At 41.6% G+C, this 26,995-nt stretch overlaps 1 protein-coding gene and 1 long non-coding RNA gene across 5 annotated transcripts in view; one reads left to right on the forward strand and one right to left on the reverse strand.

Annotated features, from left to right (window-relative positions):
• The window catches only part of SYNDIG1 (synapse differentiation inducing 1), a 244,390-nt gene that overhangs the window by 146,488 nt on the left and 70,907 nt on the right, over positions 1–26,995 (reverse strand). Inside the window, exon 1 of one of the 4 annotated variants that reach the window (XM_027622252.2) lies at positions 10,386–10,433. The exons of the other annotated variants lie outside the window; for them this stretch is intronic. The gene's annotated coding sequence lies outside the window, so the exon portion shown is untranslated. Of the gene's footprint in view, positions 1–10,385; positions 10,434–26,995 lie in introns of those variants that run through there. 4 annotated transcript variants of the gene reach the window in all.
• On the forward strand, positions 2,557–4,994 carry LOC113937651. The gene is made up of 3 exons (XR_003524663.1): positions 2,557–2,764; positions 2,887–3,076; positions 4,876–4,994. It is a non-coding gene; the product is annotated as an uncharacterized LOC113937651 (long non-coding RNA).

Raw genomic sequence — 26,995 nt, forward strand, 5'->3', positions numbered from 1 at the left:
AGAGCTACCTGCTTTTAGAGATTCATACTGAAATATTTACAGATTTAATAAATATTGTAATGTCTGGGATTTGTTTAAAAACCATCTGTTTTAGGAGGAGGAGTGGGTAGCATACGGAGAAAACAAGATTTGCCATGGGCTGATAATCAATGAAGTTGGTTGATGGGTACATGGGGTCCATCCATTGTCCACTTCTTTCTACTGTCATGTGGGTTTAAATAAAGAGTTTTTAAAAAATCAACAGGTGAAGATGTATAAGAAAGGTGCTATAGGTGGAGGGAAGAGCATGAGACCAGGAAAGTGGCAGGGACATGCAGGTAGTGTTGGGGCAATTCTGGCAGAAGGGAGCTAGGAGAGAAGTTGAAGGTGGGGGAGAGGCTTCACTAGGAAGAACTTGAGTGTCAAACTCTACTTGGGCGATGGGCATTGTGGAAGAAAGGCCTTTGGGTGGAATGTAAGGAATACAGAGGCAGCTGGGTCTGTGGACAGCATGGGGAATGGGTGCAGGAGAAAGCACCGCTAACACTGGGGGTCTGGCTCTGAGGGACAGAGCACTCTCTGCATGTTCAGCTGGCCTCAGGACAATGGGGAGGGACCAATGCCCTGCAGGGAACTTTAGGGTGGCATGAGTCAAGACAGCATGGATTAGGATTCCTGGGTTTTGTGCAGTTCATCCCTTCGGCAAACTGATCATAAGGAGGCGGTGTGAGTAGTGACATCAGTGGCTGGAGGATGCTCAAGAGCCGGGTCCTGTGCTGCTGTCCCAGCAGGTGACGGGGCCGCCCTGGGGGTCCGAAGACTCTGCCAGAAAGCTTTCACTTCTCATTGTGAGTAATAATAATAATAATAATAATTTTTTAATTTAAATTTTTAAAATTTAAAATTTAAATTAAAATTTAATTATTTAAAAATAATTTAAAATATTTTTAAAAATATTTTATTTACTTATTTGAGAGAGAGAGAGCACAGAGGCAGAGGGAGAAGCAGGCTTCCCGCTGAGCCGGGAGTCCGATGCAGGGCTCGAGCCCAGGACCCCGGAATCAGGGCCTGAGCTGAGGGCAGACGCTTCACTGACTGAGCCACCCAGGCGCCTCCTGAGTCCTTCCTATTTAACTGAGGGGTTCCCGTGTGGGGGTGTCTGCCGAGCACAGGTGTGCTGCCCCTCTCACTCATTCACCACAGGTACGACCATTCTCCCAGCTGCGGGTGGTTTTCCATTTTTCAGAAGACGGTGCTCAGCTAGGTTTGTGAATGACAGACAGGGTGTCTAACACTGAGATGGCTGTGGCCTGGGGCCGTCTCCCAGAAGCCCTGGGAGAACTCTGTGGGGGCACAGTGCTCCCTGCACAGCCCCGGGCCAGGGAGCCCTGGGCTGGCCCTCCCTCCCCAGAGACGGGGCAGCAGGCAGGCTCACTCACTCAGGGGTGTCTCTGAGGGTCACAAGGCAAGGACTGATGGCAGCTCATTCACTGGTTTGGAGGCAGAGTGGGGTTCACTCAGGAGGAGGTGAAGGCAACAAAGTTGGCCCCTACTCACGTCAAAGAGACAAGGATTTACCCCAAACCATTTCTGAATAATTCATAGGAAAATAGTTGTAAATCCCAGAGAGAGGAGCCCCCCAGGAAAAGAAAACAGCCCAAATAGGGAATCATGAGCAAGGGGGGGCACAAAAATTGGGAGCACAGCTCAGGGTAGAGTTCTCGGGCCCCTCCACCCATTTTGTTGTTTTGTTTGTTTACTTGGTGTTTGATTCTTGGTGCTTCTGTGGCCAATAAACCGAGTATCAAAATCACTCCCTTCAATTCAAGTTTAGAAGCCATTCGCAACCTTTCACTTCTCTCCACTGTCCCCTGCAGTCACCAATTCTGTTATTGTACCTCAGAGATGCCCCTCAGGTTCAGGCCACCCAGAAAGCCCTCCTCAGTTGGTAGTCAGACCAAGGGTCTCCAAGGCAGTGCCCCCAGGGTCCCCAGGCCAGGCAGGTGTGCACCCATGTCTCGGGGCAGTCGCTGGCTCCTGATACCTGCTGCCTCTGTCCCTGCTGAAAGGTGTCTCTACGCTGCCACTTCTCATTTTTCAAGATACTGCAAGTAAAGATGTTTATGAAAAATCTCCCAAATTTATTTACGTTGACTCATTTTTGTACAAAAATTATGAATGGTGCTCGCCAAGTCCTTCCCCAGCACCGTTGGTGTGAGGGTCGGGATTACACTGGGACTTGTGATTATGTCTCTCCTGAGAGGGTCATGTGGGCCTACCGTCCAGACTCCAGGCTTCAGATTAGACTACAAGGCCTGATGCCTCATGCCTCACTTTCCTGAAGACAAATCTACGCTCTGAACTGGTCTGTGCATGTACTGAGACCACGGGATCTGTCACACCCTCCTGTCCCTGCTCTCTCCTCCCTGGCTTCCTGCTAACCCCATAAGCAGTCTTTGCTACACATCATCTACCCCATGGAGCGGTGTCCAGGTCAGGCCTCTGTGACATCACTGGCAATGCTCTCTCTGTGATTCACCTTGGACAGGGTTTTGCCTCAATGGGTCTGTGAGCTCTTCCAGGTTAGGGATCAGCAGTTTCACCATTCCTTGCAGTTCTGAAGATGGGTCCTTGTCAGGTCCACAAGGACTTGACGAATAACTAAGGTTTTGTCGATATAGGCTACAACTGGACCCTCAAATATGTGTGACAAGAACTTCACTGATGAAAACAAAACCTTTATCAATTGAGAGAAAAATACCTGTATAGCCACTAACCTAGCCAGGTGGGTATTTTAAGAGCTCACCTATCTTAGACTGAGTTATTGAATGCTATGGTTTTTCTTGATTTATAAATAATCTTTTCACTTAGGAAGTTATTCCTAAGGAATTCCTATTCCTATTCCAGCCAGAAATTCTACATCGTATAGGGGGAAAGCATATTTCCATACATTCGGTGATGAGGGTTGGATTTTCATCAAGCGATTTCCTACAACTTCCTTTGGCACAAAGAGCAAGCATTCTGTTCTCATCTACAAAGTTTTTGCACTTAAGCCAGCAGTAAACCAGCAAACTACTCTGATCCTTCCCCCAAACAGGTAATGATTCCCATTTCTTCCCTATTTTAAGTAAAGATAATGATGTCTACATATAATAGGAGCACTGTTTTCCTATGAGTCTGGATGCTGAAGGCTTTCTAACCTGGACCAGCAAACACTCCACACCCCAAGCGACAATGATCTCTCGGTGTCTGGGGTTGGAGAATCAGGCTCTGGGCGGACGAAAGCCAGCTCTCCAGAGCAGACTATGGCCTGAGCAGAGGTGGCCTCAACCCCTAATGCAACATCACCAGAAACTTTTCAAAATGCAATTTGAAGTCCCTCCCCCAAAACCAGGTTAGGAAGGAGGTTGGCATGTGTCTAGCACCTGGCATGTGGTGAGCACATATCAGGCACTTCCATGCACCCACCTGACAGGCATTTAATGGGCACAGGAGAACTGTCTGTGAATAAGCACTAAAGTGTACCTAGTGACCTAGACAAGGAGAAGCCTGCCTTTAGAGAATACACAAGAAACTGAGAGCAATTACCTGGGCTGGGGATTGGGAAAGGGCCTCCCGTGGAGCTGTCATTGAAGATAAGATCTGAATGGTGAGGAGGAGGTGGGGGTCAAGGCAGGGTGGGGAGTGTTCCTGGCTGTCAAATGCTTTAGGGCTCAAGGCAAGGAACTGGCAGGACAGGGGGCAGTGCAGAGGTTGTCAGGACAGGATGGAGCAGAGGGCTGGGAGAGACAAGAGGGTGGGGATGGTGGCAGGAGCAATGGAACCTGTCCTGACAACCTCAGGCAGCCAGCGAGGGGCGGGATGGACAGGGAGGTCCTCCAGGTGTATCCGAGAAGGCCAGAAGCAGGAATCCCAGCTGAGGTGCTTGTGGCTGGACCTCAGGAAGGGCCATGAATGGAGAGATGTGTTCAGTCCCGGAGCATGTAGGAGGCAGGATCAACAGGCCTGAGTGCTTCCTTAAATATGTACAAATGAGGGGCGCCTGGGTGGCTCAGCCATTAAGTGTCTGCCTTTGGCTCAGGTCACAATTCCAGGGTCCTGGGATTGAGCCCCACATCAGGCTCCCTGCTCGGCAGGAAGCTTGCTTCTCCCTCTTCCGCCCTTCTGCTTGTGTTCGTGCTCTCGCTATCTCTCTGTCAAATAAATAAATAAAATCTTTAAAAAAATACGCACAAATGAAGCAGAGGAGTGGAGAATGTGGGAATGAAGCATCCCTCCTGGCCCAGTCCCCTGGTGGACTGAGATGCTATTGCCAAAGTAGGAAACAATGGGTGAGGGATGGATTTGGGAAAGTAGGGGGGATGATGATGAGTTCACATATACAAGATGAGCTAAATCCATGGATGCCCCTGCCCATGCCCTGGTTCCCACCATTCTGGGACTCATGGCAACATTTTGGCTATCACAGGCCAGGTCAGAGGGGTAAAGGCCCCAGCTGCAGCTTCAGCTAATGACAGAGGGAAGGTGGATGGATGAATGCCCAGCATCTTTGTCACTTGGTGGGACAGTCTGAGGCAGGTGTCCTGCACACTGTCTCAAGGCCCCAGCAGCCTATCCTCCCAGTTGCCCAGAAGTTATCTTGCTGGGCAACGCACCATTTGGTGGCACCCTCCCTCCCTATCTCACTTCCCCTCTCCTCTACTGGTACTCTTCAATTCTTGTCTTGAGGCCTGCTTCTTGGGAATGAACCCAAGGCATCAGACTATTGTCCAACAAGCCTGAGAGGTGCTACCACCACTTCTATAGAGAAAAGAGAACCAAGTGAGCCATCTTGCAAGTCTACAAGCTCACAAGACTATGATATTATTGAATGACTGAACTCATTTCTCTTGTCAGAACTTGCAGAAGAGGTACCTATCTGCCTTTACATACCCACATAGAAGCCACCGAAGGAGATGGAAGCCCTCCTAGGCCAGCCAGAGCAAAGGTAGCATGCTGGTTTGGATGAACATGTTTTAAAACAAAAATTAAAAACAGGCCTATGGGACAGTTAGTTCTCTTTGCAAATTCATAAGCTGCCTATTACAGGGATGGGGGTGTGTGGGATCATTCATACAGGCTTCGTGCCCTCAGTCCCCAAGAGATTGATTCCTCACTGCTAATTGATAAATTTGCAATCTGGGTCCAGGGAGCAGTCTCAGGTAGGATAATGTAAACCTGCCCTCTAAAAGATGGATTCTCTCACGAGTTGGGAATCGATTAGGTTTTCTGGCCTCAAACACACAGGCTAAGACTGATTTACCAACTCTCTTCGCCAAGAAGGTGAATGCCCCCAGTGGCCTCAGGGATTCAGGGGTCATGTCTCTCGTGGTGTCTTTCAAATTCTACAAGGTCCTAAACCCTCACCATGAATGATTTAAGTACGAACAGAGAAGAGTGAGGGAGAGGAATAGGTGGGATTTGAACCCAGGTATATCGGACTCCAGGCTTATGGTCTCCTCACTCAGCTGGAGTCACAGTGACCCATTACCTGAGAGGCCAGACTGTGGGCCTGCACCATCAGGTCTCACATCTGAAAGGCATGAGGTATTTCAGGAAGATGCCAATTCTCTTGCTCTCTCTCTTTTTTATTAGTAGTTTTATTCATTTTTAAAAAATAACAGCATTATTCAGATATATTGCACACTATAAAATTCACCTAACTTTTGAAGTACACAATTCTGAGGGTTGTAGTATATTCACAGAGTTGTGCAACCCTCACTGCTATCTAATTCCAGAATATTTTCATCATTTCATAGCCAGTAAGCTGCCACTCCCCATTCCTCCCTTCCCCAGCCCCTGCCAACCATTGGTCTACCTTCTGTCTCTATGGATTTGATTATTCTGGACATTTTATATAAATGGAATCATAGAATATGTGGTATTTGTGTCTGCCTTCTTTCACTCTGCATGATGCTTTCAATGTTGTTGTATGTATCAGGACTTCACTCCTTTTTACGGCTGAATAATAATCCATTTTAGGGATATACTGCATTTGGTTTACTGCTTTCACTGGGGGATGGGTTGTTATCACTGGGCTACTATGTTATACTGGTATAACTACAATTGATCTCTCTTGTTGAATGGTCGATAAAATAGTACATTCTTTTTCTGGCAAATATATCGTGAGGATGAAATTGTCTTAAAAACAAAATAAAGCAAAACAAAGTCTCAGTCTGCACTTCAGTCTGTACCTCTGGAGTGAGGAGAAGGCATTTCACATATGGCTCGGAACACCGAATGACAGACACCATAGATGGTTTGGTAAGCAGAGGCGGCGTCTCTCAAACATTAGCTGGACCAGAGAAGCCTCACTGGCAGGCAGGTCATGTGACCTGCTGATGGAGAAAACACTGCAGGCTAAGCCTGCCTCCTCCCTGTGAAATAGAACACTTAGACACCCAAACATAGGAGATGCTTTGGTATATCTGAGTTTCAAGTCAGAATAGGCAGCCCATGCTACAGCAAAAGCCTCCAACTTCCTCACTAAAAACAGGGCCTGAGCAAATTTATGTTCTATCTGCTTCTAGCCCCTACAACATATACCCTTTTTAAAGAATCCTAGCACACTCCACCAGGAATTATGTACTATGAATATGGTAGAATTACACACAGACCTATCCATGGAGAAATTGGGATTATACATTACAGGATGCATTTTTCTCAAATTTGTCTCTAATGTTTAATAGACGCTATGCTCTGAGGAATAACTAGAAAAAATCAAATGTAAGTTTCAGGAGCCAGTGTTATAAGTACAGTGATTTCCAAACAAAGGCATGAACACAGAAGTAAAGACAAATGGAAGTACTCTCTCATATTTTTCTTTTTTCTGAGTCTGTGAACTGTTCTAGATTTTTAATAATTCTGTCTCCTGTCTCACCTCCCCCTGCTCCCACACACCCTTCCAACAGGAAGATTTAAAGATCTGCACTGTTGGGCTTAGGATTTGTTTAGTGTGGAGTAGAAGGAGTTTTACAAAATAGTATCTAATACCTGTATCTCTGTGGCCGATTAACAACCTTACATGCCAAAGATTTTGTGTAGTAACAGTTACATTTAACACATAAAACAACCTTTAGAGCAGCATCTCCAAGTAGAAACAGAACAGAGCAAACTATGCAATTGATGTGGAAAATTAACTAATTAGCAATTAGTTTAGCCAAGACGCTTGGGATGTGTGACAGGCATGGATTGCTCCTAACACTTTTAATCCCTTCTCAGATGGCTCAATTAAGGAAAACATTAGGGCACCAGGTGCTAGGTCTTCCCTAAACCCCAACACTGTTAGATGCCTTTTGTGTAAACAGAAATACTTGCCTCCTGCTAAGCAAATGATGTATGTTTCCGCCAGTGCCCAAGTGTTGAGAGAAAAGAGCTGCTTGCAAATCCTCATTAAAACAGTTAAAATTTGCCTTTGGCAGAAACACATAGAAAAGCCTGTGATTTGGCAGTGGAGACAGTTAATGAAGCATTCAGAACCAGATCAGTTATTGTTATTTAACATTTAAATGGCACATTACAATTGCAAAATGCTGCATCATCAAACTTATCACTTTTGGTGACCTGTGACTTCCTGTGCACAAGGCCAATCCAAACTTCTGCTAGTGAGCAAAGCTTTGTCACAGTACCTCCAGGAAAGAGTCTGCAGGAATTCTAACTCAATTCATTAATGATCAGAGAAGTGCAGAGGAAATGCTGTGATATTGGAAATGAGAAAACCTGTGTATTAAGGCCATTGCTGCCATAAAAGTTATGCCAACTTGCTTTAGCTTTGTGGGTCTCCATCTCAGTTTGAAGGAAGATGTTAAAGGAAGGTGGCTTATTCACCAATAGCGCCTACATGTCCACCTCTACCAGTTCCACCACATTTATCAGCTGTAGTAACATCATCATCCTACAATCACTACCATTACCTTCAGCACCACTACCTTCACCCCCACCACAATCAACTCCTTCACTACCATCACCACTACCACCACTATCATCACCACCACCATCATCTCCATCCATCACCGCCATCACCATCATGACCACCACCACCATCATCATCATCCCCAACACTAATACTACCACCAGGAATTGGCAACTGTAGCCCACAGGACACATCCAGCACACAAGTTTGTATAGTCTACACGCTAAGAAAGATTTTTTCAAAGACTTTATTTACACATGAGAGAGAGAGAGAGAGAGAGAGAGCGCACAAGTAGGGGGAGGGGCAGAGAGAAAGGGGAAGTAGGCTCCCCACCAAGCAGGGAGCCCGATGTGGGACTTGATCTCAGGACCCTAGGATCATGACTTGAGCTGAAGGCAGACGCTTAACTGACTGAGCCTCCCAGACACCACTGATTTTCATATTTTTAAGTGGTTGAAGTAAATAAATATATTCCAAGACACATGAAAACCATAAGAAACTCAAACGTCAGTGTCCACAAATAAAGTTTTATTGAACCACACCCACATCCATTCATTCACATATGCCTATGGCTATTCTGCACTAGAAAGGCAGAATTCAGTAGTTGTGCAGAGGCCATTTGGTTTGCAAAGCCTGAAATATTTATTATCTAGCATTTCACAGAAATGTTGACATTCCATAACCCCTCCCATACGACCATCACCACTACCACAATCACTACCCACACCACCACCACCACTAACATCACCTCTATCATCACCATCAACAGCAGTGACACCCCCATCCCAACCCACACAACACTTTATGGTTTGGAGATATAGAGGCTGCCCATGTGGTATTGAAAAATTCAGTGAGAAGACAGCGCATGTGGACACATGCTCAAGCAAGAAGTCTTCCTCCCCACCAGTGAGTGAGAGAGACAGAAAGCCTTGAAGTTATTCTTGTCTCTAAAATTCTTGTGGGTAACCTATTGTTTCTGGAGAGTGCTAGGGTGACTTCACCTCTGAGAATTACTAACCACAAGCCTACACTCACACTCAGATTTCACACTCTCAATGTGCCTTGAAAAATGCAGCTGAACACTTAGTTTGGAGTGTTTGGGACTGGAAATCTCGCACCCTGATTCTTGGCAGAGGCAAATGCAAATCACTTCTGGGAGAATGTGTTAAAGACAGGCCTCAGAAAATGTCCATAGATAACTATTAAAAGAAACCTCAGTTTGAAATTAAACATATAAGGAAATAAGCCACAATTAGCAAGGATAAGCAAAACTGTCACCAAATTAGATCTCAGTGACTGCGGCTATTGATATTATCAGATAAAGGTAATAAAATAAATGTGCTTAATATGTTTAAAAATGAAGAACTTAGCACTTTAGAGATAAAAAATACATTTGTCAAATTAAAACCTCAATGAACAGAGTGTCACTTGCAGCATTATAGCTAACTAGATGCTCTGAGGGCTTCTCTTACTACAAAATAACACCCTGGATTTGAACATACTTGAGATATCGCTGGTTGAGAAAAAAACGTCAAGATTACCACCATCTCATAAAACATTACTAGAAAGGGCAGAATTGCATTGATTTAAAATGCCAACGGTAACAAGGATAGTAAATTACATGGCCTTGTTAGAGACACAAGATGAAGAAGTTGAGACAGAACGCCTATGCTCAGCTAAGATTCTTTATGGAAGTTCTCAAATTTAAGCATGGCTTAGAATCACCTAGAGGGCTTGTTAACTGTAGATTGCTAGGCTTCACCAGCAGAGTTTCTTATTCACTGTGGAATGGTATCCAAAATTTTTCACTGCTAAGAAGTTCATGGGTGATGCTGATGCTGCTGATCCAAGGACCACACTTTCAGAACTGTAATTCTGAACGTTCTGACAGTGTCAAATAAGCAATGGCTCCTGGCTACAAGCAGAAATAAAATCAAACCTCTGTGGTAAAAACCCCCCAAATTTAACCACGTATAAAATCAAGCAATGAGTTGACAAAGATCACCATGTACAAAAGACCGCATGTCACTGTGAGTGAGAATCAGTAGAAAAGCACAGCTTTGAGCAATCAAGGATTTCACGTATTGGAATAGTAAGACTATAGAACCATTATTCATAAAATATTTATGGAAATATTTGTAGAAATATAGAAAAAGTTATAGAAATATAAAAATAATTTATAATATATAAAAATGTATGGTGATATAACATAATAAAAATATATTTACAGAAATAGGTAAATAGAGATACTTAAAGATGAGCAAGTAGCAAGACTATCAGAAATAGAAAAAAAAGAGGGCGGAGCAAGATGGCGGAGGAGTAGGAGACCTAGATTTCGTCTGGTCTCAGGAATTCAGCTGAATAGGGATCAAACCATTCTGAACACCTACGAACTCAACAGGAGATCGAACAGGAGAGTAGCAACAACTCTCTGAACAGAGAAGCGACCACTTACTGGACAGGTAGGGCGTGCAGAGAAGTGAATCCGAGGCGATATTCGGGAGGATAGACGGCGAGGGGGGGGGGCCTCCGTCGGCCGCTTCTGGCAAGTGCTAGAGCTGCGGAGCACAAAATCGGACCTTTTAGAAGTCGGCTCCGCGGAGGGACGTCGCTACAGTGGCTAAGCGGGGGGTGGAATCCTCCCGGGACAGTGTGGTCTCAGGACCCTTGGGGTCACAGAGAGACCGGGGGCGCCTGAGTGCGCCAGAGCTCCCAGGTATCAGAGCGGGGAAGCCGGCTGCAGAGACGGAGCAGAGTCGCGGGCTCTCAGCTCGCGGTTGCCATAAACTGTGATCTGAGGCCCAGTCGGGGCACGGCTCCCCCAGCAGGGACACAACAAGCAGCAGATCCGGGGAGACTCCCCTTCCTTCCCGGGGAGGAGCGGTGCGGGAACGCACTGCAGGGATCTGCTGGGTTTGGAGACTCCGCGCGGGGTCGGGTACCAGAGATAGCAACGCTCGATCACAGGCCGGGTGAGCACGGAGTGCGGCCGGAGACCGGGGACACGGAAGTGACTGCTTTTCTCTGGGGGCACACTGAGGAGCGGGGCCCCGAGTTCTCAGCTCCTCCGAGTGGAGATTGGGAGGCCACCATTTCTGCCCTGGTCCTCCAAAGCTGTACCGAGAGCTTGCAGGGAACAAAAGCTCCTGAGAGCAAACCGGAGCAGCTTCCTTAGCCCGGACCGACAAGGGCGGGGGAATTCCGCCTCCGGCAAAGACATTTGGAAACCACAGCAACAGGCCCATCCCCCAGAAGATCAACACAAACAGCCAGCAAGCCAAGACCAAGTTGATCGATCAAGGAGAATAGGAGAACTCCAGCGCTAGGGGAATACTGCACATAGATTCATGGTTTTTTTTTTTTTTTTTTTTTTTTTACCATGATTCATTATTTCATCAAAGTTAATTTTTGTTGACTGTTTTTTTTTATTTTTCTTTTTCCCTTTTTCAACCAACATCTTATAAATCCCTTTTTTTAAAAAAAAAACATTTTTTATTTTTCATTTTTAGAGTCATATTTTATCCCTTCATAGTAGTTACCCTTATTTTTGGCATATATATATAAGTTGTTCTCTCTTTAAAATTCTGAGGTACAGTTTCTTCTAACAGATCAAAATATACCCTAAATCACTAGTGTATGGCTTTGTTCTAGTCTCCTGCCTGTTCACATTCTCTCCCTTTTTCCTTTTTTTTTCTTAAATCTTCTTTCTTTTTTCAAAGAACTTATCTTACCAAGTCCTTTTATAAAATCTTTTATAATTTTCGTCTTTACAGTCATCTTCCATCCCTTCATTGTATCAACCCTTATTTTGTACATATATGTCTTTCTTCCTTTAAAATTTTAGGAGGCACTTTTTTCTAACAGACCAAAATACGCCCAAAATCTACTGTGTGGCACTGATCTATGCACTAGCCTGATCATATTTGATCATATTCTGCCTTTTTTGTATTGTTTTGTTTTTGTTTTTATCTTTTTTTTTTCTTTTTCTCTTTCTTTTTTCTTTCTTTCCCTTTCTTTTCCCCTGGTTTCAGGTCTTTTCTGATTTGTATACAATATATTTGCTGGGGACGTTGTAAACCTGTTAGCATTTTGTTCTCTCATTCATCTATTCTCCTCTGGACAAAATGACAAGACGAAAGAAATCACCTCAGCAAAAAGAACAAGAGGTAGTACCGTCAGCCAGGGACCTACTCAATACGGACATTAGTACGATGTCAGACCTAGAGTTCAGAATCATGAATTTAAAGATACTAGCTGGGCTTGAAAAAAGCGTGGAAGTTATTAGAGAAACCCTTTCTGGAGAAATAAAAGAACTAAAATCTAACCAAATCGAAATCAAAAAGGCTATTGATGAGGTGCAATCAAAAATGGGGGCACTAAATGCTAGGATAAATGAGGCAGAAGAGAGAATCAGCGATATAGAAGACCAAATGATGGAAAATAAAGAGGCTGAGAAAAAGAGAGAGAAACAACTACAGGATCACGAGGGCAGAATTCGAGAGATAAGTGATACGATAAGACGAAACAACATTAGAATAATTGGGATCCCAGAAGAAGAAGAGAGAGAGAGAGGGGCAGAAGGTATATTGGAGCAAATTATAGCAGAGAACTTCCCTAATGTGAGGAAGGAAACAGGCATTAAAATCCAGGAGGCACAGAGAACCCCTCTCAAAATCAATAATAATAGGTCAACACCCCGACATCTAATAGTAAAACTTACGAGTCTCAGAGACAAAGAGAAAATCCTGAAAGCAGCTCGGGAGAAGAGATATGTAAGCTACGATGGTAGAAACATTAGATTGGCAACAGACCTATCCACAGAGACCTGGCAGGCCAGAAAGGACTGGCAAGATATCTTCAGAGCACTAAACGAGAAAAATATGCAGCCAAGAATACTATATCCAGCTAGGCTATCATTGAAAATAGAAGGAGAGATAAAAAGCTTCCAGAACAAACAAAAACTAAAGGAATTTGCAAACACGAAACCAGCCCTCCAAGAAATATTGAGAGGGGTCCTCTAAGCAAAGAGAGAACCTAAAAGCAGCAAAGAGCAGAAACGAACACAGACAACAGACAGTTAACAGTCACCTTACAGGCAATACAATGGCACTAAATTCATACCTTTCAATAGTTACCCTGAATGTAAATGGGCTCAATGCCCCAATCAAAAGACACAGGCTATCAGATTGGATTAAAAAACAAGACCCATCAATATGCTGTCTGCAAGAGACTCATTTTAGACCCAAAGACACCCCCAGATTGAAAGTGAGGGGGTGGAAAACCATTTACCATGCTAATGGACACCAAAAGAAAGCTGGGGTGGCAATCCTTATATCAGACAAACTAGATTTTAAAACAAAGACTGTAATAAGAGATGAGGAAGGACACTATATCCTACTTAAAGGGTCTATCCAACAAGAAGATCTAACAATTGTAAATATCTATGCCCCGAACATGGGAGCAGCCAATTATATAAGGCAATTAATAACAAAAGCAAAGAAACACATTGACAACAATACAATAATAGTGGGGGACTTTAACACCCCCCTGACTGAAATGGACAGATCATCTAAGCAAAAGATCAACAAGGAAATAAAGACTTTAAATGACACACTGGACCAAATGGACTTCACAGACATATTCAGAACATTCCATCCCAAAGCAACGGAATACGCATTCTTCTCTAGTGCCCATGGAACATTCTCCAGAATTGATCACATCCTAGGTCACAAATCAGGTCTCAACCGGTACCAAAAGATTGGGATCATTCCCTGCATATTTTCAGACCACAATGCTTTGAAACTAGAACTCAATCACAAGAGGAAAGTCGGAAAGAACTCAAATACATGGAGGCTAAAGAGCATCCTACTAAAGAATGAATGGGTCAACCAAGAAATTAAAGAAGAATTAAAAAAATTCCTGGAAAACAATGAAAATGAAAACACAACTGTCCAAAATCTTTGGGATACAGCAAAGGCAGTCCTGAGAGGAAAGTATATAGCAATACAAGCCTTTCTCAAGAAACAAGAATGGTCTCAAATACACAACCTAACCCTACACCTAAAGGAGCTAGAGAAAGAACAGCAAATAAAGCCTAAACCCAGCAGAAGAGAAATCATAAAGATCAGAGCAGAAATCAATGAACTAGAAACCAAAAGAACAGTAGAACAGATCAACGAAACTAGGAGCTGGTTCTTTGAAAGAATTAACAAGATTGATAAACCCCTGGCCAGACTGATCAAAAAGAAAAGAGAAATGACCCAAATCAACAAAATCATGAGTGAAAGAGCAGAGATCACAACCAACACCAAAGAAATACAAACAATTATAAGAACATATTATGAGCAACTCTATGCCAGCAAATTAGATAACCTGGAAGAAATGGGTGCATTCCTAGAGATGTATCAACTACCAAAATTGAACCAGGAAGAAATAGAAAACCTGAACAGACCTATAACCACTAAGGAAATTGAAACAGTCATCAAAAATCTCCCAAGAAACAAAAGCCCAGGGCCAGATGGCTTCCCAGGGGAATTCTATCAGACATTTCAAGAAGAATTAATACCTATTCTCCTGAAACTGTTCCAAAAAATAGAAATGGAAGGGAAACTTCCAAACTCATTTTATGAGGCCAGCATTACCTTGATCCCAAAACCAGACAAAGACCCCATCACAAAAGAGAATTACAGACCAATATCCTTGATGAACATGGATGCAAAAATTCTCACCAAAATACTAGCCAATAGGATCCAACAGTACATTAAATCCCACGACCAAGTGGGATTTATCCCTGGGCTGCAAGGCTGGTTCAACATCCGCAAATCAATCAACGTGATACAATACATTAACAAAAGAAATACATTAACAAAAGAAAGAACAAGAATCATATGATCCTCTCAATAGATGCAGAAAAAGCATTTGACAAAGTACAGCATCCTTTCTTGATCAAAACTCTTCAGAGTATAGGGATAGAGGGTACATACCTCAATATCATAAAAGCCATCTATGAAAAACCTACAGCGAATATCATTCTCAATGGGGAAAGGCTGAGAGCTTTTCCCCTAAGGTCAGGAACGTGGCAGGGATGTCCACTCTCACCACTGCTATTCAACATAGTATTAGACATCCTAGCCACAGCAATCAGACAACAAAAAGAAATCAAAGGCATCCAAATCGGCAAAGAGGAAGTCAAACTCTCACTCTTGGCAGATGATATGATACTGTATGTGGAAAACCCAAAAGACTCCACCCCAAAACTGCTAGAACTCATACAGGAATTCAGTAAAGTAGCAGGATATAAAATCAATGCACAGAAATCAGTGGCATTCCTATACACCAACAACAAGACAGAAGAGAGACAAATCAAGGAGTCGATCCCATTTACAATTGCACCCAAAACCATTAGATACCTAGGAATAAATCTAACCAAAGAGGCAAAGGATCTGTACTCATCAAACAAGAAAATACTCATGAAAGAAATTGAAGAAGACACAAAGAAATGGAAAAACGTTCCATGCTCATGGATTGGGAGAATCAACATTGTGAAGATGTCAATGCTACCTAGAGCAATCTACACATTCAATGCAATCCCCATCAAAATACCATCCACTTTTTTCAAAGAAATGGAACAAATAATCCTAAAATTTGTATGGAACCAGAAGAGACCCAGAATAGCCAGAGGAATACTGAAAAAGAAAAGCAAAGCTGGCGGCATCACAATTCCGGACTTCCAGCTCTATTACAAAGCTGTCATCATCAAGACAGTATGGTACTGGCACAAAAACAGACCCATAGATCAATGGAACAGAATAGAGAGCCCAGAAATGGACCCTCAACTCTATGGTCAACTTATCTTTGACAAAGCAGGAAAGAATGTCCAATGGAAAAGAGACAGTCTCTTCAACAAATGGTGTTGGGAAAATTGGACAGCCACATGCAGAAGAATGAAACTGGACCATTTCCTTACACCACACACAAAAATCGACTCCAAATGGTTGAAAGACCTAAACGTGAGACAGGAGTCCATCCAAATCCTAAAGGAGAACACAGGTAGCAACCTTTTCGACCTTAGCCGCAGCAACTTCTTCCTAGAAACATCGCCAAAGGCACGGGAAGCCAGGGCAAAAAGGAACTACTGGGATGTCATCAAGATAAAAAGCTTTTGCACAGCAAAAGAAACGGTCCACAAAACCAAAAGACAACCGACAGAATGGGAGAAAATATTTGCAAATGACATCTCAGATAAAGGGCTAGTATCCAAAATCTATAAAGAACTTATCAAACTCAACACCCAAAGAACAGACATTTCTCCAAAGAAGACATCCAAATGGCCAACAGACACATGAAAAAGTGCTCAACATCGCTCGGCATCAGGGAAATCCAAATCAAAACCTCCATGAGATACCACCTCACACCCGTCAGAGTGGCTAAAATTAACAAGTCAGGGAACGACAGATGTTGGCGGGGATGTGGAGAAAGGGGAACCCTCCTACACTGTTGGTGGCAATGCAAGCTGGTGCAACCCCTCTGGAAAACACGATGGAGGTTCCTCAAACAGTTGAAATTAGAGCTACCGTTTGATCCAGCAATTGCACTACTGGGTATTTACCACAAAGATACAGATGTAGGGACCCGAAGGGGTACGTGCACCCCAATGTTTATAGCAGCAATGTCCACCATAGCCAAACTGTGGAAAGAGCCAAGATGCCCATCGACAGATGAATGGATAAAGAAGAAGTGGTATATATACACAATGGAATATTATGCAGCCATCAAAAGGAATGAGATCTTGCCATTTGCAACGACGTGGATGGAACTGGAGGGTGTTATGCTGAGTGAAATAAGTCAATCAGAGAAAGACATGTATCACATGACCTCACTGATATGAGGAATTCTTAATCTCAGGAAACAACCTGAGTGTTACTGGAGCGGTTGGCGGTGGGAGGGATGGGGTGGCTGGGTGATAGACATTGGGGAGTGTATGTGCTACGATGAGCGCTGTGAATTGTGCAAGACTGTTGAATCACAGTTCTGTACTTCTGAAACAAATAACGCAACATATTTTAAGAAAAAAGAAAAAGAAGAAGATAACAGGAGAGGAAGAAAAGGGGAGTAAGTCGGAGGGGGAGACAAACCATGAGAGATGATGGACTCTGAAAAACAAACTGAGGGTTCTAGAGGGGAGGGGGTTAGGGGGATGGGTTAGCCTGGTGATGGGTATTGAGGAGGGCACGTTCTGCATGGAGCACTGGGTGTTATGAACAAACAATGAATCATGGAACACTGCACCAAAAACTAATGATGTAATATATGGTGATTAACATAACAATAAAAAATTTAAAAAAAAGAAATAGAAAAAAAAGAAAATGGATTGAATTTTAAAAACAGAAAAATTTTCAGTTGAAATAAAAACATAAAAAATAGTTAAAATTTAAAGAGTAAAAATATAAGCTAAGGTAGATTTATGAAAAATATAGGCAGACTTCAGAGATATTGTGGGTTTGATTCCAGACCACTGCAAAATGAACAGGAAGAGTTATGTACATTTCAAACCAGGAGAAAGAAAAACTGACTAAGAGTAAAAACAAAAAGCACAACAAAAGTGAAATAAAACAAGATAATAACAAGGAAAATATATCTGGATTCACACTAGGCAAATAACAATTAAAATCACCAGATAAAATAAATTTTTAGTCTGGATTTAAAATGATATACAGAACTGACATGCTGTTGTTAAAGTGGTGAACATGAAATTGAAAGATGATCTTAAATGTAGTCAAAGGCAAAGGACAGATAACTTACACAGCAAGGATGAACATCCAGCAATCACAGAAAACAGACCACAATGGACTAATATCTTCACTATATTGAGAGAAATTATCTGTCAACTTTAAGCATTAAGACCCTTAAAGATAGAATTTAAAAAAAAAAGACTTAAACCAAAGGAATTTTAAAGGATTCACTGCAGAAAGAAGAAAAATAATGCTGGTCCATGGTTTAAGCTGGAAGGACTGATGAGCAAATAAGCCAACGACATGTTTGTGAATCCAAACAATGACTATATACACTCCAGCAATTGTGAGGTTTATTTAAAAAATTAGACTCTGTAAAGAAAATAGTATCTCCATTAACACATGGGTGATTTTAAAGTCCTTTAAATATTTCAGAAGTGTGTTAAAATATTCAGGTTTAGACTTAGGTAAAATACAAGATGAATTTCAAGGATAACTACAAAATGAACAGAAAGAGTTATGTACATTTCAAAGTAGGAGAGAAAAACTGACTGAGAGTAAAAACAAAAAGCACAACAAAAGTGAAAATAAAAAGAAGATAATAACAAGGAAAATGTATCTGCATTCATACTAGGCAAATACCAATTAAAATCACCAGTTAAAATAAATTTTTAGTCTGGATTTAAAATGATATCTAGAGATATGTTATTTATAAGAGACACACCTAAAACATAAGGGTATTGAAGTACTGAAAACAAAAGGAAGGAAAATACATATACAAGAACACCAAATATCCAAAACAAAAGATAAGGAATCCAGCAGGGTTTAATGGGCCTAAAACAAAGCAGACATTAAGGAGTAGAAAATGTTACTACATAGTTGCTACATAGTAAGAGGTTTAATTCATTAAATTGAATTCTCAACTTCTATGCACATCATCATAGTATATATAAAAAGCAAAATCAATAGAATACATGGATTATGTGACATCTTTACCACCAGAACAAGAGACTTCAAAACACTCTCTCAATTATATTAGGAAGTAAAGAGACCAAAAATAAGAAAGACACAGAATATTCAATAAACAGAAATAACAATTTTCAGCAAATTAGTGCATATAAAACTCTGGATCTAATAATTAGAGACTAGAGATTCTTCTAGGCACCTGTTTTCTTTTTTTTCTGTTTCTCTTTATGTTTCCTTCCTTCCCTTCCTCTGTCCAGCTTTCCCTCCCTCCTTTCCTTCCAAAATTGACCAAGTAGTAGACCATGAAGTTCCTATAAATTTCAAATAACTGCTATCTTATAGATCACTTTCTCTAATCATAAGACAGTGGGTATACAAGTCAATACATTTCATAAAATTTATATTTATTTGCAAATGAAGAATAAATGTCTTCTTAATAACCATTGGATCAAAAAGGAATCAAAACAAAATTTAAAATTATTTAGAACTGAACCATATGATAATAACTCCATATCAAAACAAAATACATATCAAAACCAACGGATGCAGCTGAATCAATACAAGAGAGAAACATAGAGGCTTAAATGCATGTATTAGGGAAATAAAGGCTTAAAAGTAAGTGGACATCCAAATAAATGAATTAGCTAAAATAGTAATAAAGAGAGAGAATACATGTGACAGGTGGTAATAAAGATAAAAGTAGGAACTAGTGAAATACAAAGGAAAGTTACAATGTGGAGAATCAAGAAAGCCAGAAGTTTGTTCTCTAAAAGCAAGCCTCTGATGAAACTAACCAGAAGGACAGAGAACCATATCCATAAAGAAGCTGTGCTTCTGATGCAAGAGGGAGCACTGAGCACACATTACTTTTCTTCCCTCTCTTAAAGGCCTCATTAAAATGTTCATAAAAGAATTAAAAAAAGATTTTAATATAAGGGAAAACAGTAACAAATACTTAACAAAATAAAGAATTTAAAAAAGCCACAGTAGATGTAGTGGAAAGAAGGAGCACATGCACCCAATGTTCATAGCAGCAATGTCCACACTAGCCAAACTGTGGAAGGAGCTGAGATGCCCTTCAACAGATGAATGGATAAAGATATGGTTCATATATAATGGAATATTATTCAGCCATCAGAAAGGATGAATATCTACTATTTACTTCGACATGGATGGAACTGGAGGGTATTATGCTACGTGAAATAAGTCAATCAGAGAAACATAATTATAATGTAACTATAATTATAGTTTCACTCATACGTGAAACATAAGGAATAGTGCAGAGGACAACAGGGGTACAGGGGGAAAACTGAATGGGAAGAAATCAGAGAGGGAGACTAACCATATGAGACTCTAATTCCGGGAAACAAACCGAGGGTTGCAGAAAGGGAGGGGGTGGGGGGATGGGGTAACTGGGTGATGGGCAATAAGGAGGGCACATGATGTGATGAGCACTGGGTGTTATACTGAACTGATGAACTGTTGAACATTATATCAAAAACCAATGATGTACTATACCGTGGCTAATTGAATTATAAAAGAAAATCCACAGTAGATGTCGAGTCGCACACACTGCTGGAGAAGGAAAGTCAGTGGAAACTCAACAAGGCAGCTGCAGCCCAGCCTTGGTGAGGGAGGTGAATGGCAGCCGAGAGCACAGAGGCATACAGGCTGACATGGGACTTTCCGTTACAACAACCTATGCCGGAAAGACAACTGGGTAATGCCTTGAGAGCTGGCAGAAAAATCTGTTGTTATGCACTCAACCAAGCAATCATTCAAGTGTGAGCAAAAGCAAAAAAGGAAACAAAACAACAAAAATGCCAAATATTTTCAGCACTCAGAAAATTTATCTCACACGTCCTCTCCCTAAATAAGTAACTTACAAATTTACTCCAGAAAACAAACAAACAAACAAACAAACAAACAGATAGCAGATACCAAGGAAGTGGAAAATCAGGGATAAAATAAACAGTGAATAATTTCAGAAATGAATAAAAAGAAATCCCTGTATGGCAGGTTTCTATCAACAGTCTGTCCAATTTGTAACAAACATCTGTGGGCTTCACAAAAGCCATCTTCCTGAGTAGGAAATACCAAACAAAGGTGAAGCTGAAAGATACAGTTATGCTTGGAAGAAGGTGCAAGTTTCTTCCCTCAATGTTAAAAGAAAGTCATTTAGAAACTCCAAAAACATACACACACAAGTGAAAAAATTGTATATGAATTTCATAGATCTAAGTACAAAGCAAAACAAAATTTCCCATTATTTTGAGCAACTATGAAATGTAAAAGAGAGAATCCACTTGACCTAGACACTAAAAATATTTTCTTACTTCTGGTATATAGGGGATCATGATACTGGAAACCAGAACTGAAGAAATATTTCATCACTACAACTTGGGTTTATAGCCCTAGTGTTTATAGAATCATGATGATAACTGTTTAATAATTTAACATTTGGAACTGACATAACTAAAAAAAAGATATTAAAGTTGTGAGTCCTGACAAGACACCATCATCACCATCATCACATTCATCATCATTTTGACCAGACACCTAAATGCCAGACAGACACTATGGCATCTTCATGAAGATTGCCTTAATTTTCAAAATATACCCATGAGGTACCTATTGCTGTTACCTTCGTTTCACTGATGTGCGAACTGAGGCACCAGGAAGCTAAGTAACTTGCTCAGTGTCTTCCTCCTATAAGGAGCAGAGCCAGATTAATTTCCAGGAAGTCTGATTTAGGGTCTGACTCATAGCCACTAAGCTAGACTCACTCATCCTAATGTAATAGTGAGGACACAGCCAACCTTGATGGGAAGGCAAACAGGAACAAAGGAAGAAGAGTGAACAAGCCTGCCACCCGTAGCCTCATCCTGCCTGGTAAGAAGACAGGAGATGGAAGTTTAATGATGTTCACTTAAAGATATAATAGGAACCTATGGGACAACTCAAAATTATACAACCCTGAAAAGTTAGAGGAGGTAGGAGATGGGCAGTAGTGTTAGTGAACTACATGCTAACTTTGAGTAAGCTAAATTCTACCCTTTCCAAGTTAGAAACCCATTGGACACAATCTAAAGTCAACAGATCAAGAAATAACTGGATGAACCCAACAGTCAAGGTATGGCTTATGACAGTAACTGTCAACAGAGAAATGGGCTGCCTCTGGGGAGCATGTTGGGGATATGCAAGAGTATGTTGGAATTTTCATTACTATTTTTGTGTACTACTTAATATTTTACATGTCTTTCTTATCCTAGCCAAAATCACCACACACACACACACACACACACACACACACACACACACACACAGAGTTTTTTTAATCACTTCATTATGGATAAATTGGAAGCCTCATCCATTGCTGGTATGGAAATGGAAATGGAAAACAGCATAGCCCTTGTGGAAAATAGTCTGGCAGTTCCTCAAAAATGAGATATAGAATTTCCCTAAGACCCAATAATTACATTTCTGGATATACCCCAAATAATGGAAAGCAGGGTCTCAAAGAGATATTTGTAGACCCTTGTTCATAGCAGCATTATTCACAATAGCCACAAGATGGAAGCAACCAAACTTCCTTCAACAGATGAATGGATAAACACAATGTGAGATATCCATACAAGGGAATATTATTCAGCCTTAAAAAGGAAGGAACTTATGACATATGTTAAACTATGGATGAAACGTGAAATCATTATGCTAAGTGAAATAAGCCAGACACAAAACAAATACTGCATGATTCCACTTACATGAGGTATCCAGAATAATCAAATTTATAAGACAGAAAACATAATGGTTGCCAAGGACTGGAGCAAGGGAGAAATGGGGAGTTATTATTTAATAAGGACACAGTTTCAGTTTGAAATGATGAAAAAGTTCTAGAGATGGTCGGTGGTGATGGTTGTACAATGGCATGAATGTACTTAATGTCACTGAACCGTACACTTTAAAATGGCTAAATGGCTAAAATGGTCAATTTTATGTTACATATCTTTTACCACAATAAAAAGAATCACATTCTTCAAAAAAGGAAGCAATAACTTTGGCACCCAAGCCAATAAGATATGGTACCTCTGAACTTATTTGAGTTTAATATAAATTGGTTCTTTAACCATTTTCTGAAAAATACAAGAACCTTAAAGCATGTTAATTCTTATCACAATCTTTCAACTTAGCACTATTGTTGTCCTTATTTTAGGTTATATATAATATATAAAATATTATTAAATAGATATATAATTATATTAAATACATATAGTTAAGCCCTATAATAATTTATTGTTATTTCTTTATACAATCAATATTCACAAAGATATGCTCAAGGAAAACCTCATATTTCATAAAGTCTCAGTAGTCTTTGATTGTAAGATGCATCCCTATTTCAGAATTTCAGAAATGTTAAAATGTGAAAGAAATGTGCATGTTACAATTGGAGAAATATATTAAAAAGAAAATAAGCTAAAAGAGAGAGAGCCTTAGACTGTAACATTTACTCAGAAAATGAGTTAGCTACTAAATGGGTGTAATCTTAGCAATTATATTCTGTGTTTTGTGTGGCGGTAGGTGTGAGTATGTGTTTGTGTGCACGTGTCTGTGTGCATGTGTGTGTGTGTGTGTGCACATGCAGGAAAGAGAGACAGAGAGGAAGAAGGAAGGGGAGAAGGAGAGAGGAGTCCACTGTGTACCAAGGGTTTCTCATAGATCAGAGTTTCATAAGGAATATAAACTATCAAAGGATCAAAGAAACCATTTAGCCTTCTCTCTGTATCAATAGTAAAGACACAGAACAGAACTGGGATAGGGATTGGTTGTTGCTAGAATCCATTCCATGGGAAGGAGTAACAAAGAAAACTGCAAGAATAATATGCTTCTTATCTTCCCAAGTTCACACAAGTGAACCCCAAAGTGAAAACATGTCCAGCTCATCATCCACATCATAAATCATCCTAAGAGATACTTTGGATGCAACCTAATTAATCCCATGTATCCACAAAAACAAAATGGTAGAGTGATTTGCTATTTCCCATGTACTGGTTTTATTAAACCTCTGATTTACTAAAGTAAACTAAAAGCATAAAAACTAAAAATGATATCTCCTCACAGTTTTCCAATAACTAAGTGCTTCTTCAATAGAGAAACACAATTTCTTTTTACAAAGATTCAGAAATGAATGCACAATCTAACGGGTGGCATCCATAGCCTAACTTCCAATTAATTAGCATAATAAACAAGCTGCTTCCTGGGCTTTCATGCAACAAACAGAGGGCCAACTCAGCCTGAGAAACACATAAGAAAAATCAGTAGGGGCGCCTGGGTGGCTCAGATGGTTAAGCGTCTGCCTTCAGCTCAGGTCATGATCCCAGGGTCCTGGGATCGGGTCCCGCATCGGGCTCCCTGCTCAGAGGGGATCCTGCTTCTCCCTCTGCCTCTCTCTCTCTCTCTCTCTCTCTCTGTCTCTCATGAATAAATAAATAAAATCTTAAAAAAAAGAAAAATCAGTAGCTGAATTTAATTCATCAGAGTTCTGACATAGAAAATGAGTCACATTTCAACCAAGCGTCCCTATGCTAATATCTCAAGTTTATTCCCATGGCCATTTACTCTTCAGTTATTCTCTGCCTGTCAATGATGGCTTTCACAAACCTAGTGAAGGTCAAGAAACACAAATTGGAATGAGGCACATGCTCCAGGGAACTTGCTGGGCCAGCCTTAGTTCACACTGGGGTGTTTGGACCGACAAAGGGTAAATAAAGTCTTTAGGAGAATGGAGTGGGGATGGCCCTCACCACAGGTCACCAGGCTGCTTCACCAATTTCATTGCATTGTCAGCAGGTGGGAGTTGGCGTTTTCTTAGGTTAATTCCTTAGTGTTCTGAGGACTGGGCTTTAAAGAGTGAAAACACAACTTAAGAGATATACTCAAGCCGTGAATACGGTGAGTCACATATATGACAGCTTTATGGCCCTTATGAATCAGAACTCAGCAGGAAACCAGAGACTGCAACATGGGCAGGGCCAAGCAGTTAGTTACTCCTGCTGCAGGAGCTTTGGAAGAACTGTGCTTTCCTTTGGAACAGGGATTTCTCTTTACAGAAACCGTTTACCCCAAAAGGTGAGAAAACTGAAAATCAACCCTGCTGATTGCTGGTGCTATAATGTTCAGGACGGGAAATGGAGAACCCCCACAACAGGGCACGGAGAACCCTCACAAACCATGTTTCTGCCTAAGAAACCTACTGCAGCTATAAAAGTACCGTCAATCTTTGCTTTTGAGCAAGTGCTGGTCTTACCAGTGGTAGTCCCAGCTCTGCTTGGTTCTTCTGCCTCCTGAACACAGGTTACTGAGATATCCAGTTATTGAACTGCATGTACCTGTCCACAGTATCACACCCATGGCTGCCCCCAATTGCTCCTGAGAATCATTTAGCACAGCCCCAATCCTATAAGAACCTTCTCCTCCCTACTAGGGATGCTCCAAAGATTCTATGTTGTCCATTTGACTTGCTGCAGCAGCTAAATATAAGCAATTTCATTTGGCTATAGGTGTTCCTGTTGGTATTTAGCTGATGGGCTTTGACAGAAGTGAGCCTCAAAGTTGGAAATAGTAGGCACCATACAATGCTGGATCATAAATGCCAACACAGGGATGAGAATAATATTGCAAGTGACAATTTAGAGACTGAACACAGAGCACACTCCCCCGCCTAAGGTTCTAGCCTATTTCAGTCCTGCTGAAACAGACCTGGTGTTGCCAGATCTTAAGATTTCTCAGGAGAAATCTGCTTTAATCATGGAGGCTGACTTTACAATGTGAAACCCTCCTGCAACACAGTTTCTATGCATGTTACATAATGCAGTGAAGATTCCTTTAAAAGCATAGATGAGCTCACATGAAAGCTAGGGAAATATTCAGAGACAAAAATTAAAGAGATACATGAAATATAGAGCCTGAAACGCAAGCTGATGCTTCGGCATCCTTGGGGAGAGAGGTCAGTCTTGGTTTAAAAAAAAAACAACTCTCAAAACCCCCCCAAAACTACGTTGGGTTTTAGTGGTCATATAGAGAGGGGAGACAGGCTTTAGGTCTCCTCAGAGAGGGAGTAGGACCTGAGATCTCACATAAAACTGGGAACCCTAAAGGATGACATATCTATTGAAAGTGCTCACTTTGCCCCATTAGCACAGTGAAGCAGAAAACAGGGTTTGGTCCACTTGGCCTGAGACTAGGGAAAGTTCTCTGTTGGAAACTCAATATTATGTGGCATTGGGGTTTGAAACCTTAGTGTACATGATCAGAAAACCATAAGCTGAGAAACTACCATGAAAAAGTGGTCACAAGTCAGTGATCCCCAGGGGCACCTGTGCCACATAACTTCACCTCAGGAAATCCTCAACCAGAATTTTCAGCTTGAGTTCCAGTGAAGAGGGTCACAAATCAGAAATCTAAAATTTACTAAGAAACAATCCACCATGAGCCTGAGTGAGCAGAGAGAGTAGCCACCCAAGAACTTCAAATAATAAACACTAAGACAGAGGTGACAAAGAAAGTCTCTTTGAAAATATTCAAGAAATACAGGAAGGAACTAAAACCACATAGGGAAAAACCACATGATCAAAAGTCAAGGTAAATTGGAATTTCCTGGGCGCCTGGGTGGCTCAGATGGTTAAGCATCTGCCTTCGGCTCAGGTCATGATCCCAGGGTCCTGGGATTGAGTCCCGCCTTGGGCTCCCTGCTCCTTAGGAGCCTGCTTCTCCCTCTGCCTCTCTCTCTCTCTCTCTGTCTTTCATGAATAAATAAATAAAATCTTAAAAAAAAATTGGAATTTCCTGATCATGAGTGCAGCAGGATGGTGGAGGTGTAGGAGACCTGGATTTCATCTGGTCTCAGGAACTCAGCTGAATAGGGATAAAACCATTCTCAATACCTAGGAACTCAACAGGAGATTAAAGAAAAGAATAGCAACAACTCTCTGAACAGAAAAGCGACCACTTTCTAGAAGGTAGGACATGCGGAGAAGTGAATCTGAGGCGATATTCGGGAGGATAAACGGTGGGGGAGGGGGCTTCCGTCGGCCACTTCTGGCAAGTGATAGAGCAGCGGAGCACAAAATCGGAACTTTGAGAAGTCGGCTCCGCTGAGGGACATCACTCCAGTGGCTAAGCGGGAGGTGGAGCCCTCATGGGACAGTGTGGTTCAGGACCCTCAGGGTCACAGAAAGACCGGGGGTGCCTGAGTGCAGCAGAGCTCCCAGGTATCAGAGGAGGGAAGCCAGCTGCAGAGATGGAGCCGAGGCCCGGGGTCTCAGCTCAAGGTTGCCATAAACCATGATCGGTGACAGAGTCGGGCCACTGC

Source organism: Zalophus californianus, chromosome 8 (assembly GCF_009762305.2).
Source record: "Zalophus californianus isolate mZalCal1 chromosome 8, mZalCal1.pri.v2, whole genome shotgun sequence".
In the NCBI taxonomy this organism is placed as follows: domain Eukaryota; kingdom Metazoa; phylum Chordata; class Mammalia; order Carnivora; family Otariidae; genus Zalophus; species Zalophus californianus.